General features: G+C 39.0%; 1 protein-coding gene across 13 annotated transcripts in view; it reads left to right on the top strand.

The window, feature by feature from the left end:
• The window catches only part of ERC2 (ELKS/RAB6-interacting/CAST family member 2), a 539,768-nt gene that overhangs the window by 453,410 nt on the left and 65,974 nt on the right, over positions 1–20,384 (top strand). For 3 of the 13 annotated variants that reach the window (XM_081848845.1, XM_081848844.1, XM_081848850.1), the window contains one exon: positions 19,062–19,244. The exons of 8 other annotated variants lie outside the window; for them this stretch is intronic. The gene's annotated coding sequence lies outside the window, so the exon portion shown is untranslated. Of the gene's footprint in view, positions 1–19,061; positions 19,251–20,384 lie in introns of those variants that run through there. 2 more of the 13 variants (XR_014153136.1, XR_014153137.1) reach the window with 1 other exon arrangement.

Here is a 20,384-nt window from a genome sequence, read left to right as displayed (position 1 = left end):
ATTCACAGAATTGGTGCTTATATTTATGACCAGGTTTCGTCTTTTAAGGTTTTAAAAATTAACTTCAAATGTCGCTACTGTTTATTATCGTTCCTTCGATGTTTACACTTTGAACTCCGTTGCTGACATCATTGCTCATCTTATTCTTGTTGCAATGTAACAGTACTTTGCCACAGGCCTGTTAATTTCGGGCTCTTTATCGGCTAAGAGGTGTCTGATATAGGTGTCGTCTGTACTACGAGGTATTTTCCTCAGAATTGGTTCGATCAGCTCCTTTCTTGAGTCTCGATATAAAGGGCAGTATAAGATGACATGCCCGATGGTTTCGATTTCGTCGCTGTTACAGGGACATAATCTTTGTTCGATCGGTATTTTGTTGTATCTTCCCTCTAGAAGAGCTGAAGGGAGAGCGTTAAAGCGGGCCCTGGAAAATGCCCATTGGTGTTTTGCGTTGCCTAGAACATTGAGATAGTTTGCTAGATGGGGCCTTTGGGAATTGTACAGGGGTTTCCCCTCTAACAAATCCTACCACACTCTCCCCCTCCCGGATAGTGCCATGGGACCGTCACACTTTCACTTGGGCAGCAGAACTTCCCCTTCCTCTCCTCCCACCTACAGATCCTCAACCTCAGAATCTGCTCCAGTGGTTGGGAGACGCCCCCAAGCAGATTTTAGGGGCAAGAGAGAGGGCTGCAGGGGAGAGAAGAAGAAGGAGTAGCCTATGGCACGAGTGTAAGTGCACTTACATAGCACTGGATGCAACCCTAAGGGCTTGAAATTTGATGCCCTATGTTGCTTCAATAATTCCATGTTGCTTTAACAACAACAACAACAACAAAAATTCTAGAGGTCTTCAGAATTCTGCACACAGTATTCTAGACAGCCTCACATTACAAGGTCTGTGGAATGCATATAAGGTCTGTCTGAGGGCAAACACAAAAACTGCCAGACAGAAAGGACATGGAGAAGCTGCAATTTTTTTAAAAAAGGTATGAACAAGAGTACACAACACTTGGCCACCTTTTATTATAGAAACAACCCTCCACTCTCTTTGTAAGGTATTATGAAGTAAAGGGAATCCCTTTTACTTCCTTCACAAAATGCCCCTGGACCTGTTCACTTGTAGTTTAGAAAGCTTAATCTACTCCAGAGTGGCTCCCTTAAATTCATCTACTTTGGCCAAAAGAGGAGGAAATTACAGCCATTTTTAGGTTCCCCATTATATACATTTTATACAGAGTGTCTTGGAACCTGAAACACAGACCAAAGGAAAGAGAGCATAGAAATAGACTGGAATTTTAAAGAATGCACAGATACAGATATATGGTAAATCATGGGGCCTGTTCACACCCCTCATATCTTCTTTAAAAGCGTCAAAGTAATTTTTGACCTTTTTTGGAAATGAATTACTCAGGTTATCTTTTAAATGCTGAACTGAATGTCACTGAAATTACTTTAATGAACTTCAGAGCAAGTCCATAAAGAAACATGCTATTAAAACAGTACAAATGCTAGTGCCTTTGAACTGTGGTTGAAGTCATTTATCCTACATAAGCTCCCCATTTCCCCTGCTTGTCTGGAAACCTTGTAATAAAAATCCATATTTGATAAGTATACCCTAGTACCATAAAATACTTTGAGAGGGGAAACAGGTAACTGGGTGGGAAGGAGAAACTTCCAATAGGTGCTTTTGTTTTTAAAATGGTGGCACAGCTAATTGGCATATTTTCAGCTCAAACATGACCCAAATCTTTCACATGACCAGATAAGGAAACTGAAGTTCTTCAAGCTTGTTACCACCCAGATTGCTGTAGCCTAGCCTAAGCTTTCGGTTTTGTTTTAATTTTATCTTACTTTTCAATATGTATTCATCCAAACCGACATTTCATCACTCCAGTTGTAGAACAATGTTCTGTCAACATGAGAAACACACACACACCTAAATCTGGAACAAATTATGAAATTACAAAATAGGCAAATGCAGAAACCAATGGAATCAAGTGTCTGAGTGTGCAACCTCTGATGCATGAAGCATCTTATGAAGGACACATGATGTTTAGTTTGACCTTCAGCTTTTCAATTTTGCTGCAATGTGATACAGCTTTTGCTCCTTTCAGAAACTGCGGCACTAACAATATTCCTTTCTGCAGCAATTCTTTTGGATTTCTGAATACACACGTTTCTCAGCATACAAACAGAGTAACATATCTATCTGAATTACAGGTTGCCATTACAACACTTTTAGTTCAGTTCTTGTTTAGAGAGGTTTGCTTGCATGAACTCCCTAAACTCATTCATCACACCTTATTGCTAATAGAGCTGTATGCTGATGTTAGCTGAACAAAGTTGCTTCCATGGTCTTTGAGACACTGCAGTAAAGTCCCCGAGCAACTCTTCTATTCCTCATAATCCCCTGACCCTAGTGCAAAAATCCTCTGCAGCACTGGGCTTCTACACCAGTGCTACAGCAACTGCATCCTGTTGACAAGTGGAGAATGACTGTGCCAAAGCTAGGGGTGAATATTCTGGAGCAGCATGAGATGGGGCACTGGAGGGTAGGAGTGAGAATCACCTAGGTTGGTCAGAGGCCTGTTGCACAAGCAGGGTAGAGAGGAAAGTCCCCTTCCATGAGCTTCCTTTTGCTTGTGGTTCTCAGGATCCAAGTGGTTGCATTTAAAAAAACCAACCCACTTTTAATTGAACATGCTTTATTCATCATGCACTTGTCTTGATTCACACCTTTTGCCCAAGTTACAACCGTACACACAGGCTGGATGTTTATCCTAGGGAATGAAGTTCAGTCAGGAACCAAATGCCAATAAATAACAAAACTCAAGGGGCAGTCCCATCACTCTCCTACCACTGGGCCTTCTAGTGGCTGATGCTAGTTTGAGAATTCTTAGAAGTCATATTAAGTGTTGTTTTAATGCAGGACACCAGAAATGTAGCGATGTGGGTACTGTGCATATCGTCAATGGAAGGAAACCAATTGGCATAAGTTAAGGAGCACGTCTGACCTTAAACATTTCAAGAAGTGCACAAGCATTTGTATTTTGAAATAGCATCACTATAAAAATGGAAATGAACTTTAGGGCATTGAGTAGGTGAGCTGGTGTTGTCATCGTTTTCTTTTCTTTTTGGTCATCCCTGTAAGTTTTTGGTTCGTTTCAGCTGCTAAATATATGTACATAGGAAATCAGGGTCTTTCTGCCCAGGTTTGTAACGAAGAGAATAGTTCAGATGCAGCAGCAGCAGCAGCTCATGTAAGCCAGCAGTGCCCACCTGGCTGATGCCTTAACTGTTCACCACCACTTGCATTCCTGGCATACAGCCCCCAGTCTCCTCCCTATAGTCACACACTCACAGGCCCTCTAAGAGCAGCCTGCCCATGACACAAACACACCAAATAATTCTGGAGGCTGGGGCTGGTATACCTGGTAGGAACCTGTATACCTGGTAAGTGTTCCACATTTCTAGACACATTAGTTCCAGGCTCTGTACAGCTGAAAGCTAGAACTGTGTAAGAAGTGATTACCTGATAGACCACCAGTTCCATCAAAGCAAGCAAAACATTGATTTTAAATCTGAACAGCATGGCGTGGAAAATAAAGCATTCTGAAAGTTTTAGCTTATTAGTAAATACATACAGACAAAGTATGTTAAAATGGTAGTCAGTTAAGCTTGTTAAATCTGCAGGAGTCTTTCCTCCCACCCGCATCTGATTATCATCACACTGTAGATAAAAGGCAATTAGTCTCTCAGCTCTTTTCTAGCCAGTTTATTGGCATTTAACACACAACCACTGAACAGACAGGGCCATATTAAAAATTCCACTGGTGGATAAATGACCGTAAATTTCAGACAAAGGTAAGGAGCCTTAAGAGAAGCTGTCACCAAAGTACTCAAGCAAGAAGAATGTTAGTGCAGGCAGCACACTTGTAGCCATAGTTGACTGAAAATTATTTAATCATATATTGCCAAGAAAATGTGATTATGTACACTAGGAAACAAAAACGATACTCCTTGGAACTATACACTGGGTATAATAGGACCATAGCATAATATTGAAAATTAAGAGCAAAGCTGGCTGGCTGTTGCTGTTTTTGAAGAAATGCATGAAATGTTTATTAAAAGAAAATTTGAGTATTTCTAGATTTTTTTAAACATTTTTTCTAGAATGTGTTTTTTAATGAAATATTAGCAATTAACTGTCACATTTCCTGCAGAGATGAAATAAAAATACGATTGGAAGAATAAAATGCTACTTATTTTAGAGAATAAAATGAGTATGTTGCCTTTTTAGTCATATTGATTAACGCTAGTCACATTTCCTGAAAAATAAAGGTGATGAGGGCAGGCTCTTCCACTTTTAACAGCTGCAGAAACAGGGCATTTCAGCAGCTGCAGTGTATCATGTGGTAACGTTCTGTGCATTCTGCAAGAGCGCGGGGCTCACAGGTGAACCCCTTCAGTGTCTCAGCAAGAGGCCAAGTCCAAAATTCAAGACTACTGTACAGCAGGATTGTGCAGGACCTTGGAGAGCTCCCAGAGTCCTACTGAAACTGCTCAGCATGCACCAAGCTACAGTACATCTGAAGCCTAACATACAGTTAACTAGACCTGTAGTGTAGAAAACCCCGCCTCCCCAGAAGAGCCAGCTAGCTCTTAAAGTGCCCTTCCCTTATTTTGCAGTTTTTGCCTTCTGCAAGACTGGGGAGACTGGGGCAGTTTGAGAGACTTCTCCTCTGAATCAGAGCAGTTGGCAAAGCTGTGTCCTGTGGCTGAGGGGCTCCTGAAAAAAGTCCTGGCAGTTCTTCCACTCAGGATGAAGCTGGAGCCTTGCCCTCCTCTGAGTCTTCCATTGGACAGTGCATGGTCCTTAGGTCATGACACCATGAGGAGGAGAAACTATTGCTTCAGGCCTCTTTTATTGTTTATCTACTACCATTTTCCTTTGGTAGAATTCCTGGATTCCATAATTCTGTGCTGTGGAGCTAGCACCGCTTCCCCAGCACCTTTGCTGAGGTAATTTACTGATGAAGACTGTCCCTAGGATATCAGATCATCACTCCTAAGGAGCAAGCCATATGCACCAGCCCAAGTCCATTGGGTAGCACGTGCATACCAGAATAACTCGGGGGGGGGGGTTATAGGCTTTCAGCAGTGCACTCAATGCTTTTAAGAGGAAACTTTCTTTAGATTTGTGAGGTCTTAGACTTGCTTGCATTTTCGCAAGGCAGCCCGGTTTTTGTCTTAATGGAGTGGATCCAGGAAATCATGCTCCAACAAACTTCCTTCAAGGTGTGTGTGTTTTTTTTAATTATCAAAGGACCACTTTGTTCTTTGGAGAAAGCACCTCCCTCAAACAGAGAAAGTTTTTCCATTGGAGGAAGGTTCTCTGTATCTAACTCAGTATTCCTTGCTTTGTTTTTGAATAATAGTTTGGTTTGGTTGCCTCTCTCTTAAATCAGGAGCCTTCTACCAAGATGTACAGATCGAAATCCTAGCTTTTCTGAACTTGGAGTAGTATAGTTGGCATCAAGGAGATAACCCCTAAATTTTGAGACTCCTTCGGGTAGTGATAAAGCAGGATATCAAATAGAGAGCCAGCATGGTGTAGTGGTTCAGAGCAGTGGACTCGTAATCTGGTGAACTGGGTTCGATTCCCCACTCCTCCACATGCAGCTGCTGGGTGACCTTGGGCTAGTCACACTTCATTGAAGTCTCTCAGCCCCACTCACCTCACAGAGTGTTTTTTGTGGGGGAGGAAGGGAAAGGAGATTGTTAGCCGCTTTGAGACTCCTTAGGGTAGTGATAAAGTGGGATATCAAATCAAAAAAAATAAATAAATCCATTTTGACTCTTGCTCTTGATTCTAATGCGAGAGTTATATAAACACTACAGAATTAAGAGCGTACTAGTTCTCTTTTTTAGCTATAGAAATGCACATTTCACCTTTTTTTCTGAGTTGACCTTCCACATTCTGAAACTAATTTGCCATACTCCTTTGCAACGTCTGCTCAAGGACTTCCTCTTCAGAATAATGTGCTTCTTATTAAGAGCATCCTATAAAACTCAGGAGGATTGCATACAGAGGAAGCAAGACTGAGACACATGAATTTCTATACCATAGTTAGATATATGATAGTGACGACCAAGTTGTATATCACGGTTGTTGTTGAGAAAGCAAAGGAAGAGAATGGCTGTAAATATCAGACAAACTGGCTGTCTATGTATGCAAACCTGACATATGAAGAAGAACTTGCCAAAAAGGATAAATGCAGGCACATAGCCCAAAATGTTATAAAGGTTATACAGTGAATTTATTACTTATTTAATTCCACCTCATATACAATATTTGAGGTGATAGTAAAATCCTAAAACAAAACATGATGATATAAATATTGTTATAAATAAATATTTGCTCGTATATTTATTTGCATACCCCTCAATTAAAATATTTTGTCATAGTTTAGAACCACACCAAGAAACCTTCTATATCTATGCCTATCAAGGGATGCTGCTATGCAAATAAGGGACTTGTTCAATAATACTACTTATGTTGTTGCTGCTGCTGCTACTGCTGCTTTTGACAGCTATATGAATATAAATATTAAAGTGTAGATTATAATTCCCCATCTGTTAGGAAAACCAGCACAATTGTTGCACTATTGTTATGCTTGCCGTCATTTCATTTTCCCCTGCCAGGAACACCTAATTTTACAGGAGCACCAACAAGTAGTGAGCACCAGATTAGGCAAATCATCTTTATAATTACAAAAAATGCTCAAAAATATGACCTTTTCCATTCATTCTATTCATTATGTTTCATCATCACCAATCCATCACATTAGTCACTCTTGCCCAGGACTCACACAGGCTCAGTTTATAATGATAAATTCTAATCTTGACACACACAAGATTTTCCTCAGTCATGCTCCCAGTATCTTATTTCTAACACCCAAACAATTAATTATTAATGAATGCACAGTCATTAAATAATCCCATGATTGGTAAAGAAGAGATCGCCATATATTTCTACCAAGAAGGCTACACAACTCCTAAGACCTTTTGGGAGAAAATAATTCATTATATCAGGGTAGGTAGAATGGTTGCAATCATAGAGTTTACCTAAAATAATTGGATAACTTGCTTACAGATTAAAAACATGTGTTAGCTCTATCCCTTTAAGTTTTAGGCCTTAGTATTAATTGCTGTCAGTATAGAGTAGACCAAACAAAAATAATTTTGCATCAGATCATAGTAAAGAAAAAAATCTAATAAGGGTGAGGATAACTCTGTTTTGTGTTTTGTAGGGCAAGGAGTTAATCATACAGCATCCAAAAACTGAGGCACAATACTATATATGGCTAAGACTACGGGATCTGCAAAAAATTATAACTCATACCTTTGAAAAGCAAAGAGTGAAAAAGCCCTCTGGCTCCCACAATGCTAGTCTATCTTACTCCAGCTGTCTTCCCTCTGGGGCTGATTTGAAGAGGACTGAGGAAAGGCCAAAAAGCAAATACTGGAAAAAGCACACAATTTGTAGTATATACACATTGTATTTGCTTTTTTTTACCCACACTCAGAGTCCTCCTTCTGCAGAAATGAACGTAAGGCTGTGATTTGCTTATGCAATAGCCTGTGGATACCTTTCCTCAGCCATTAGTAGCATCCCTAGTAACATCCAAGTTGGACTACTGTAATGTGTCCTATGTGAGGCTGTCTCTGAAAAGTGTTCAGAAATTTCAGCTGTGATAGAGTTCGGAACTTTTTCTGGATTCTGAAGTATTCGCTCAAGGATGTTCATAATACTTGGTCATGACACCAAGCTGGAGAAGAGTTCTCCTTCAACCCTCTCCCACTTCGCCCACCACTGTATTTTCACCCCAACCAACTCAACCTTCGCTAGAACCCAGCTTACTGCACTAGATGGTTTGAGTAATGGCAGATTGTGTGCCTGCAAATATCACTTGGGAAGTGTAGTTTCCCAGATACTCCTTACCTGCATTGGTTGCATATTTATTTCTAGGTTCAATCCACCATTTTGGTTCTTAACCACTAAGCCCTAAATGGTCTTAAGACCTGGATACATCAGGTCCTTCAAAACATACTTCAAATGAAATATACTTCCCTGTGTACTGCCAGTAGCATAGGTCATTTCATCTGAAGTTTGGTATGGAGAAATAAAAGATAGGGCCTTTCCTTCATCACAGCACTTTTCTTGGGAAATGCCTTCCCTAAGGAGGCCTACCTGGCTCCATTATTGTACAGTTTGCATTGATTTCTTAGGAGGCCCTTAGGGGTTGGATTTAATTCTGATGTATAGCTGCTGGCTTACGATTTTATGCGAATCTGATATGCTATCGTTTCATGTTATATTTTTACCGAGAAAAGGGTAGGCTTTAAACTAATTAATAAAATCTTTATTGCGGTCCAAAGACCCATTGAACTATTTCAGAACAAAATACAGTTAAGACAGCCAACCACAAAAGAGAGAGGAACCAAGGCGGTCATTTTGTTTTGTCTCACGCATGATGACCCTTGTTTCTTTTAACTTCCAAGAGAAACTTTGCCATGGCCAGTGTAATACCACTAGACCTGTCATCCAAAAGATATTTAATATGGGAGGCATACTAATTAATAAGTAAATAAATAAGAGACATGCGACAGGAAAGCAGCATTCTGTATCTAACTTTTCATGAATGAGTCCAAGTCACCTTGTCCTTTGTAAATCAATTTTGAATACACCTCAGAAGAAACGAATCAAGGAAAACAGGGAACCTTTAAAGGCATAGTTACTGTTGTGTAATGACTGGCATGAAGACTGACCCATATTTTCTTTTTCACTTTTTCATTTTCCTCTGTATTAGGGATGTGGAACCTACAGGCCTTCAGATGTTGTTGGACTATAACTCCTATTTTCCATGGTCATTGGCCATATTGGCCCTAGGGCTGATGTGCTGTTGGAAATCCAACAACACTTGTAAAGACACATGCTCCCTGTTTCTGCATTACAGGAGCAGTAGGAACTTGTGGCTCTCCATAAGTTGTTGGACTCCATCTCCCATCAGCCCCAGCTAGCATGATGACAGGAGTTATAGTTCAAAAACAACTGAGGGGGACACAAGCTCCCCATCCCTGCTCTACAGTTTCAGATCAATCATGATTTTGACATGAATGAGAAACAGAAACTACCATAGGAATGAGAAGCCAGGTACTGATGTTATAGGTCACCCAATTTAACCGGATTATCATCTTGCTGTAATTATAGTTCACCAGTTTGATTTTTTATTATTCTAGGTTGCCAGCTTAACCAGATGATCATTTTGCTGCTTTGCTGTATCACAACAAAAATAGATGTATATCTCAAGGCTGCCAAATATTAGTGGCTGTAGATTACAATCTAGCTCACAGATTTTGCTTTGTTTACATTTTTGTTGTATGTGTGGACCAGTGTCAGGATTTTGAAGAGGTGTTTGTGGGCCAAAGAAGCAGCCATTAAAAACAATAGTGACGTTGACTTCCGGGTCGGCACCATCGCCGAATGGCGGACTCCCTCCGAGCTCCGGAGGGAGCCTGCACGGCAGGGGCTGGGTCCTACCGCACCGGCGATGCGGGGACCCTTAAAAACCACGGCCACGGGGGCCGTGGACATGGAGACTCGGCTGACACCGTTAGCGCCCTCCCGACTCGTGAAGGAGCCTTTTTAAAGGCTACGGATCGGGTGCCGGGGAGAAGCGTGGTGTTTTGAGTCCTCTGCTATCCCTGCCGTGCGAAGCCGCATGCCATTCGGCGGAGAGCGCTGGCTTTTTCCTTTGAAAATTCGGACCTAAAAGAACAACCCGTAAGTAATTGGAACTTGGACTAAAAAGAGGGACAAAAATTTTAAAAATTTCGGAGCGAGCGGGGGAGGCGCAAAAAAGGAAGTCAGCCACCCCCTCCATTGTAGAAGGGTCAAAGCAAAGGATCTGATAACTAAGATCGGAGTAACATCATTTTGGCAAGTTTTTAACCTCACGAGTGAAGAATATGAGATTGAGCTGGAGGAGGAAAGTAGAATTCGGACTTAAAAACAACCCCCCCTGGAACCCCGGGAGCGATCGATGATGGAGTTTGGAGAGGAGAAAGGCAAGTTTTGACAGCTGTCAAAGAGCTGTCAAAGCGGAAAATAAGATAGAGACTATGTTACAAGGACTTTGCTGGTTATATTTGTTATAAATTGGATACAAATTGTTTTAAATAAGGATTATAAAGTTACTAGGGCTAATGGACGCGATCTGGAAGAGAACTCAGTTTTTGCAATCCACCTAGAGGAGCCGAGGGATATTACAAGTGGTTTTAGCTGGAAATTGGAACAGAACTGTTTATCTCCTGGGAAACTGCAGAAATGGAACATTATTATGACTACAGAGGCCACTACACCGAAGAAGACAATGGAATCATCTGTTGTGGAATGAAAGGAACTTGACGTAATGTTTTGTTTCTGAATAACAAGCCTCTGTAAAGGAACTAACTTTTGGAATTAGGACATTTGTGCAGGAAAACAGGGACAGAAAGAAATAGAAAGAGAAGTGTGATCAATAAGAACAACAAAATAACAAGAATTGGACCAAGTCAAAAGTGGGGACGTTTGGGACATCCAGATTTGACAAGCTTAAGGATTATAATTTGGAGTTTTTCACTCCTGGATATAAAAATCTGGATGGAAAAAAATGGGCCTTTCTTTGAGACAGAATCCTTCCATGATTGGACATTCGAAACTAAAGAGGACTGGCAAAGGACTATGACTTAGAGAGACGTGGAAATATCAGACATTGAGGAACATTGGGAACGCAACCGGGAAAAGGGGGGGTGGGAAATGTGGAATCCAAAGGGCGTAAACTATGTTTTATTTAGGCTATATACATCTACATGGTATTCTAAAGTGGGGAACTCGTGGTGGGAATAAGCCGATTTTAGGGGAATGGAAAATAATGTGTTTTTTTTTAAAAAAAAAAATTGGGTTAAGGATAACAAGTCTGAATTGAGGAGAAGAACTTGTTGAGATCATTTGAGAGATTTGGAATACAAGGGGGGGGGGAAGGGGAAGTCCTGAAAGGATGTAATTGGAAAAAGATTTGAAATTGGATGTTTTATTAATTTGTAATTAATTGGAAAACTTTAATAAATATTATTCCAAAAAAAAAAAAAAAAACAACAACAATAGTGACGTTTTTGCCACATGGGAATTCACAAAGGTGTAATTCCTTTACTTTGAGATATACTGTCCTTCTTAGAAAATGTAATAAGTGCTTTGTAGATGAAGATTAGAAAGATGAAGGTCAGTACTTGACAAAATAGAACTGAAAACCTAGTGAGCAGTCATCCTCAGTAAAAAAAGAAAAGAAAACCCAAACTATATCTGACTTATAAAATAAGTAAAGAGGCTATTAAAATAACCTGCCAGTTCTATGAACCATAAAGCAAAGCTGAACAGTATACTGTGTGATAATTTTTTACCAGGGGGATTGTAGTCTATTTCTTTCACTTTCTTTTGGCTTTGAAAGAGCACATTAAAACTTTTATTTCCAGCTTATGGAACTTCACACACAGAGCAGAAAAAGAATTTGCAAAGGAATCCAAATATGGATATATTGAAAAATTCTGTATTAGATGAACTATGACAGAATAGTTTGAGTGGCCAAATTGCAGCAGGGGTTCAACTTTAAAAACAGCAGGATCTTGTTCGTGGCAGACATGAGTGACATATTGCAAGCAAAATGGGGGGGGTGAGGTGGGGTGTTTAGCTGATAAATGTATGCTTTATGTTTAGAGAGAACTTGGTTTGGGAATTCTGCAAATGCTCTGGTTTAAGTATATAGCTTCCATATTTTGAAAGGATTTTTTTTTTCTAATTTGAATGAGTAAGGAATCGTAATCTTAAAGATTGGGTAAGGATCAAAGTGAGCCCAACACCCAGATTGTGGTGCTATTATTCTGTATCGAGACTGCTTCCCTCATAATGGTTTTTTTTTTCTTTCTTATTCTTTTCTTTTTCTTTTTATTGTACATCTTTATTGTTTTAAAATAGATACATTTATGCCAGGAAAGCAAACAAACCAACCAACAAACATACAATCAAATAAACTATAAATTGATAAACAGACAGTAGCAATATATGAAACAACACAATTCTTATAACTAACATCCTGTGTATTCCCAATGATGTGAATGATTGTAAAACTTGTAAAACAAGAAATTAAAAATGACTTCCTGTTAGTCTCGCTGTACTTTATCTGTTGATTATCTTATACTGCACTGTTACATATTTCTTATATAGTTTCTGTTAACTTCCCTACAAACTTATATTTATATAATGCAAGGTTCAGTCTAATTCTGCCAAGAAGTTTCCTTTTATACCGTAATTTTTAAAGTATTCCTTAAAAATTCTCCAATCCTTATATATATATATTTTAATAATATTTATTAGCAATTTTTGTTTTAATTACAATACCAAAAGAATCAATACAACACATCTCTTAACATAATTTTCTTAACTTCTTGGACTCCCTCTCATCTCCCACTCCTGCATTCCTGACTGTAAATTTTTTCCAGCAAATTTATCTCCTTGTTTCTATTCTTATTGTCTAGTTTTCCGATGTTATATCTCTAATTTAAATATCCTTTATTTAGATCTTAAAAGTTTAAATATAACCAAAAATTTCCAAAACTTTATCTTTTCTTAAATTTAACTTATCTTCATATTTCTCCTCATCTAGCTTAATGGTGCCAAGTTGTTTTTACTCTAGCATCCTTCTTAACATTCATAAAGTTTACAATATTTTTGTAAATAGGTCTTGAATTTCTTCCAATCTTCTTCCACCGTCTCTTCTCCCATGTCTCGGATTCTGCCAGTCATCTCAGCCATTTCCATGTAGTCTATCAGTTGCATCTGCCATTCTTCCAGTGTGGGTAAATCTTGAGTTTTCCAATGCTTGGCGACGAGTATCCTTGCTGCTGTTGTTGCATACATAAAAAATGTTCGATCCTTCTTTAACACCTTCTGGCCGACAATACCCAGAAGGAAGGCCCCTGGTTTCTTAGGGAAGGTATACTTAAGTACCTTTTTCAGCTCATTATATATCATTTCCCAGAAGGCCTTCACTCTAGGGCAGGTCCACCAGAGGTGAAAGAATGTTCCTTCATTTTCCTTACATTTCCAACATTTGTTATCAGACAAGTGGTAAATTTTTGCAAGTTTGACTGGGGTCAAGTACCATCTATATATCATTTTCATAACATTCTCTTTCAAAGTATTACATGCAGTAAAATTCAACCCACTAGTCCACAACCTCTCCCAGTCCTCAAACATGATATTATATCCAATATCCTGTGCCCCATAATGGTTTTTAATTCTTACCTGTTGCTGCACCAGTAGTCTGGGAGGGGTGGATCAGGTCAGCACAGATCAGAATTCTCATATGTGCATGTAACTCCTCAAACATTTTTGCTCCCTTGACTCTGCTGAGACAAACTGCAATTTGGCTCCTCCTTTCTCTCAATTGTTTCTTCAGTGGGCATTGCACCTTGTCATTATGTGACTAGAAAGTTTGGGTATCTGAGTTTATTTGTTTTCCCTTCCCATCCCCATGTCCTTTTCATTCAGTAAGCTGTTATTTTTGTTGTTGTTGTTGTTGTTGTTGTTGTTGTTGTTGTTGTTGTTGTTGTTATATACCGGGGGCCAGACCTGTGTCAGTGTTTAATTTTTGTACTGTATACCGCTTAGGAAACTTTATCCAGTGTGGTGGGAGAAGGGGAATTGTGCAACTTTAGACTTTCAGGAACATTATCTTTCTTTGAACATACCTCTTTGGACATGCTGACCTCATGACAGAACATAGGAACATAGGCGCCGACTCCATGGGGCCTGAGGGGGCCCGAGCCCCCTCAAAAATTCGTTTGGGGGGGCTCTGCCCCCCCAATAATTTAAGAAAATTATTAGTTATATTATGCTTTGTAAAATCACAAAATTATGTTGGTATTTTTTATTTTCCTTAAAACAAAACAAATTCCTTCCAGTAGCACCTTAAAAACCAACTAAGTCAGTTCTTGGTATGAGCTTTCGTGTGCATGCACACTTCTTCAGATACACCAAGGGCGGGCCCTCACAGGTTCACTTAAGGTCGGGGCAGCCCGAGGCTCGCCCCTTTCGTTCCCCCAGCAGCAGCGGTTTGGAGGTCTTGGGCCCCCCCCAATATTTTTTATAAGTCGGTATGGGCCCCCGCCCCCCCAATATTTTTTATAAGTCGGCGCCCCTGTGACAGAACATTGTATTCATAGATATAAATCACCTTTGTTTGGATAAAGATAAATTTTAAAAATGAGGAAATCTGATTAGTAACAAACTCCATTTGATTTAGAAGCAAATCCCATTGAAGAAGGACATGGTTTTATTCATAATGTTCATTGCTGCTTAGACCTTTATGAGTTTTTTTGGGGGGGGGAGTTTTTAAATGAATGATATACTTGCCCCCCAAAACTGCATGGTCAAAGATGATAAAAGTCATTTTTTAATTGTAATTTAACAGTACAATGTGATTGAGATGCTATTTGGTATATGCAGCACTTTTTTCTTTTAAAAAAAAAAGTTTAGGGATGCTCTCATTTTCCTATTCATATTGAAATACTGCCCCTCAATGAGGCCAAACTTAGATTCACAAAATTTTTAGGAGTATGCATACCCCTGCATCCCCCCCCTTAGAAAAAAGCACTGGGTATATGTCATATAGTTTTAGCAGATGCATATACCATTGTTTTTATTTATTTTATTTAAAGAATTCAAATTCAGATATATGGTATTGCAACTCAACATCGTAGCCTCCAAATGACAAGTCGCTGCATTTCTGTTTAAAATTTGGTCTCATGTAGAAAGGTGGTTTTTTTGTGGAGATGAGGAGAGAAATATTGTTCACTTTTTGTTTGTTTTCACTAGTTTGCTAACCCAGGAGGTGCTCTTTGCAAGGCTAAGGAGATGTAGCATCTTTTGAAATGTCAAATCATTTCATATAATAGGAAGGTGGAGAATGGTGTGTGGTGTGGAAGCAGTAAGAGAGACACCAGCAGCTCCTGTGATTTATTTCACCTCCTGGAAGATTGTTCTCATGATTGTTGGGAAAGCTGAGAAAGAAAATATAGGAAAGTGAATAATAATAATAATAATAATAATAATAATAATAATAATAATTTATTTATATCCCACCCTCCCCGGCCAAAGCCAGGCTCAGAGTGGCTAACATCATACAAGTAAGACAATGCATAAAAACAAGCGTTCAATAAATTAAGATACATCCCACAATTAATTCAAATAAATTAAAATTAAAATTAAAACTGGACAAGTGGCAATCTTCAGGTTAAAATTGAAGGCGGTTACCAACTGTTTCCACTGATATTATAAGCACCTGTGAAGAATTGTCATGCTGAGTCAGATCAGTCGTCCCCCCCAAGAGTTCCTTCTGATTTTACATGTTGTTAGGTCTGAACTTAAGAAGAGACCCACTGGATCAGAACAAACACCTATCTAGTCCAACAACCCATTACCCACAGTGGCAACCAAAATGCTTCTTGGGAAGCCCACCAGCCAGGACATTTTTTAGCAATCAGAGGGAAGGAGAAATTCCCCTAGCCCTCATTAATCTCCCCTGTAGCAATGTCAGCCAGTCTATGATGACATTACTTTGAATTTTTCCACTATTTATTATATGAACCTTGGAAATTAGGATGGAGACTGAACAACTGTACCGGAATGTATCTGTTGTCATCCAATTTGGCTTGTCAAGTCTTAGCAGGCATTCATATTTCTTACAATTTATAAAGGACTGTAAAATATATTGTTGGTTGCTCTCTGAGTTGAACATCATCACAGGATTTGTTTGACATTGAGTTACATGTAAATAGCCCCTTGGCAGGATTAATTTGTAAATTTTCCTACTCCTTAATTTTAAACCTCACTGTTTGTTTCATATTACAAAATCTTTCAAGGCCACTGAACAAAATAATTGATTTGGATCCTTTAGGATAAGAATCCATAGGGTAAAATTACATAATTGGTTTTAATTACATAATTATAGCATTTTAAATGTGTGGAGGTGAAAGGTTACCATTAGATGCAGAAGTCATGATGAGGAACACAAAAATAAGCCATGTGTTTAATTCTGTGTTTCTTTCCATTTTTATACAAGAAATTCAGTGAGATCTATCCTTGACCTTGGACACTGAGTGATTATAGCAAATAATATAGTGCTGTTATGGTTTTTAGAACCATAGAGACACCTTTGTAAATCACTAAGTGCACTTTAGCAAAGGCTTCATTTAGATTTAGTGCACTACATGGGTAATCAGTGGTGGGAACCTAACTGACAGCAATTTAACATGATTGGGCTGGGTAATTACATAATTACCAGTAGTGTTTATAAATGCATAAGGATATTTTTATTGGGCGAAAAAACCAATTGCTTTCTTACTAAGAAGAAAACTAAATAAACAAATTTGTTGTCATAGGTTAAGAGGACATGCTCTGCTCCTTTATGAAATGTGTTCTTGTTATGTTGTGAAGTGCATTTGTTTTACTGTGTAGCCTTTTCTATTTTGTATCAAAGTTCTGGAATGCAGCCTCCTATTTAAACCTCCTATGGAGCCTATTTGGTATATCAAATGGCTCTTTGACACACTAAAGCTGTAGAAACCGCAATTACACTGACTTTTTAGATTTTGGATTATAACCTGAATCTATTTGCAGTGCAATCCTATGCATGTCTACTCAAAGTAAGTCCCATTGAATTCAATAGGTCTTACTCTCACTCAGGTGAGAGTGTATATACCTGCAACCTAAAGCACTATTCTGTATTACTTTTTATTGTTTCTGAAACAATCTGTGGTTTCTTTCCTTGCCATGCTTTCCCCATTTATCCAAATATGTCCACTGTGTGTGTGTGTGTGTGTGTGTGTGTGTGGTTATCATGGTACAATTGTCATGGTGACCCGATTCGTGATGTGCATATACATGTAAATCTAAAAACTCTGTTCATTCTCTGCATAATCAGCAACTTGCCTATCGCCTCACAGCAATTTTGACCCATGTTTATTGATTTTACGCATAGGTTCAGTTCGCACATAACATTAAGCCAAACCATGGCTTAGTGCAAACCTATGATCGTGCATATTCCTGGAGCAGAAATAATTTTGCAGAGAATGAACAGAGAAGTCAGTTACTGAGCTTTCAAGTTTCCATTACATCCGCATCACAAAGGAAGCTCAGTTTACCTTTACCAGGGCTAAACTTGAAATTGCTCTGTGCTTGTTTTATGAGTCTGAAAGCATTTGATCGTTTTAATTCATAGATCCACTGACTTTGCTTCGAGGAATAAATATTTTGAGGGATTTTCCATCTAAGTGTACTTGGAGCCTAAAAAATTAATCTGAAATAGCAGCATATCTAGTCAGAACTGTCTTCAGGAAGAAAGCGATCCTTTCCCTGTGTTTATTAATTGTGTGTGTGTTTGTGTGTGGGGGGGGTGTACTAAGTACTAAGGTTAATTTTGATTGGAATATGATTTCTTTAGCCTTTGAACTGTATTTTTTTTATTTATTTGGAAGAATTTATAAGCTGCTTAATGGAAAAAAATATACTAACAAAATCAGCAAAATTTAAAAACAGGAAACCATCATTGTTAATGTTCTTATGAAAGATAATATTCCATAGTATTTTGAGTCAGGAGATGATCTGGTGCTTGTGCAAGTGGATTGAAATCCACCCAGTTGGCTTTAAATCAGAATATTACACATGGTGGTTTGGATCCAATCTTAGCGGTGCTTAGAGCAGACCCATTTAAGTCACTGGAATTTATGATAGTCAGAACCTACTCTGAGCATGATTAATTCTGGATCCAACACACTGATCTAGAGTACGATGTGATAGTCAAAGTGATGCAAGCAGAAAACTAACAGAGGAAAGAGGAGCGTGATACCAGTTTCTCCTTATTAGTAAGTAAACCTGATTTTGAAGAACAAAATCAGGGCTAAGCTATATGTTGCATGGCAGTTTCATCAGCTGTTGGAGGGCAATTTGGACTGGGGCTTGTATGTTTCCCCCTTTGTGGCTAAATAAAATAGGGAAGCCTATTCAGACATGTAGAAGTTATGTGTGTTTTATTTCTTTTTAGCTACTGTTTATTTTAATAATCTTTTGAATATTTTTAAATATTGGTTTAAACTGTTTTTATCAATAATGTTAATGTTTTATTTTGAGTTTCTGTAAACTGCTTAGAGGGCTTTTTTTTTACAATCGAGGGATATATAAATTTTTTGAATAAAATTTTTTTTGTTAAATAATAACAGCTGGGGGGGCGGACAATGTAAGTTGCAGAATTAGCTTGTGACTAAATATTAACTCTTCCACCATTGTACAATGCAGTTCTGATAATAATTGGGTCCCTCTAACCATCACCCTCAAAAAAAATAATGGGTTCTGATACGAAACTCCTGAGTAGCAACACTTATGTCCTAACAAATGCAAGAAATTGTCTCTAAATATTTCAGCCCTTTCAGTTAAATGCTTATACAGTGGTGCCTCGCAAGACGAAATTAATCCGTTCTGTGAGTCTCTTCGTATAGCGGTTTTTTCGTCTTGCAAAGCAAGCCCATTGACAGCTTAGCGGATTAGCGCTATTAGCGGTTTAGCGGCTTTTAGCGGCTTTTAGCTGCTTATCGGCTTAGCGGATCAGCTGATAAGCGGCTTAGCTGCTTAGAAAAAGGGGGGAAAGGGGAAAAAACTCGCAGGAACTCGCAAGACATTTTCGTCTTGCGAAGCAAGCCCATAGGGAAATTCGTTTTGCGAAGCGCCTCCAAAACGGAAAACCCTTTCGTCTAGCGGGTTTTCCGTCTTGCGAGGTGTTCGTCTTGTGGGGCACCACTGTAATCCTTCTTTACTGGAAATGCCGCTTTCTGCCATTATGCCTAGGATTTGTTTGGTCTCTTTCTCAAGCAAAATGTTTCATATTGGTTTTGTTTCTTTTGACTAGATGATCCAGTCACTGTTGGAGGCACATTGCCACAGCAAAATCTCATGCTGTACATTGATCACCTGTCCAACCTTTGCCTAGAGTGTGATCCCCAGTTCCTTCAAGAGATCCAACTTTACCTGTCTATAAAGAAGATGAGGAGGGAGACATCTGGGATAACCAAGCATCAGAGCATTAACACCAGAGCAGGTTAAATTCAAATTTATCATAGTGTTCTACTTCACATCCCACCCCTTGCAGATTTTTGCCCGCACGTGATGTTTGTGAATGTGTACCTGTGCTTAATTATTATAGTCATTTCCTCAGAAACCCCCAGATTGGTGTTATGTAGCATTTACTAGTGAAAGAATCCAAGACTTGGATATATATTTTTTCACTTGCTCTAAGCATACAGAATGTAGCTTCCTTGCCCGCTTTCTTTTTTGCCATTAGGAACACAAAGCTTTGATATCTACAAGGCATACATGGTTTCACTTACTGACTTAAGGACTGCCCCCTAGGAGTCTAGCACAGCCCACACACAATCCTGGAACATGTCCAGCTTTTCCTCTGAGCAGAATGTGAACCTGTGACCTTGTGAGCCTCAGGCAAAAGGGCTGCCTACTGAGCCACTGATACCCATGCCATCAATAAGTTTTAAATGCCAGCTGCAGACTTCAGAAAGATAATGATTTCAGTGTGTAAAAGGTTTGGCTGTGGAGACTGCAGCTCACACAGATGGCGTGACAGGGTAAATGTGTTGATATTTTATATAACATTTCCATACCTGAGATATTGCTAATATACTTAGAAGGACACTTTCAGGCAGATGAAAGTTTCAGGGTTATGTATCCGAAATGGACTACCAAACTTATAAATGCCTGTGGAGTGCATGTTTTAATAAGAACACTTTCACTGTTTGGATTTCAAACCCAGGATTTGTAACAAGAGTCATGGTGTTGTGTTAAAGGGGTGGGAATTAAAAAGTGAAAATTGTAGCAAGTGAGAATCGGGGAAAATAAGCAAAGCAGGATTGAAATCCTACATTGATTTACCTGGGAGCAAGCCTCATTGAACTCAATGCGACCAACCCGAGTATACATATAGTGTTTAGCTGTTGGTGACTTACAATTGGATACGTTACATGATTAGCAATCCCGTATTAATATGGATCTTTAAAAGGCATTTTTCACAAAATATTAATTTTAGTTTGCAGGTTGTATTAGTTTTCACATGCACTTTTCAGATATTCACTGGACCCTGTCAAGGAGGGGGTCACTTTTCATGTCAGACCCAGAATATCATTCCAAGGCATAGTTCCTGAGTTTCTATCAGTAGGCAGAT

The sequence above is a fragment of the Podarcis erhardii genome (assembly GCF_964252035.2).
Source record: "Podarcis erhardii genome assembly, chromosome: 2".
Taxonomy (NCBI): domain Eukaryota; kingdom Metazoa; phylum Chordata; class Lepidosauria; order Squamata; family Lacertidae; genus Podarcis; species Podarcis erhardii.
This window is presented reverse-complemented; position numbering and strand designations above follow the sequence as displayed.